The following is a 504-nucleotide window of genomic DNA, read 5'->3' as shown; positions in this document are numbered from 1 at the left end:
GGAAAAAAAAAGAAAAGAAATAATTTAAAATCAAACTTGAAGATAAAATGTAGGTAGAAAGGCCATAACAAAAAGAAAACCAATGATCTCTCTGCAGATCGCTGAATTTTGTTTAAATTATTTTCAGTTGTGTGGAGATTTAAAACTGTCAAAGAGGACCTTTTACTCTCTTTTCTCACTATACACAACAAGAACATCCTCATCAGCATTAACTCAGACCTTTATCGACTGAAACCTCCCCTCACCTAGTCAAACAAAACATGCATCTTTGACCCGTGGGTTTCAGGGGAACATTATCGTGTCATCGGCATATACTGATAGAATAGATTAACGTCAGCCTTATCTGTGTTTCCACAGGCCTAACACGTTTGCTCACGTTTAACAAGCTGCACTAAGACAACCAGAGCTGAACTAGTTTTGTTCCCTCAGGTTTTGTCTTTATCCCTGTTTTTGTGGGGTTTTTGTCTCTCCACGCTCCACCGAGGAGGGAGACTCAGAGCGACA

The 504-nt window shown here is 39.5% G+C and overlaps 1 protein-coding gene across 1 annotated transcript in view; it reads left to right on the top strand.

Annotated features, from left to right (window-relative positions):
- Positions 1-150, top strand: part of mmp24 (matrix metallopeptidase 24) — a 69142-nt gene extending 68992 nt beyond the window's left edge. Inside the window, exon 10 of the mRNA XM_053315840.1 lies at positions 1-150. This exon is cut by the window's left edge and continues 985 nt beyond it. The gene's annotated coding sequence lies outside the window, so the exon portion shown is untranslated.
- Positions 151-504: the final 354 nt, after the last annotated feature.

This window comes from Scomber japonicus, chromosome 3 (genome assembly GCF_027409825.1).
Source record: "Scomber japonicus isolate fScoJap1 chromosome 3, fScoJap1.pri, whole genome shotgun sequence".
NCBI classification, from domain to species: Eukaryota; Metazoa; Chordata; class Actinopteri; order Scombriformes; family Scombridae; genus Scomber; species Scomber japonicus.
This window is presented reverse-complemented; position numbering and strand designations above follow the sequence as displayed.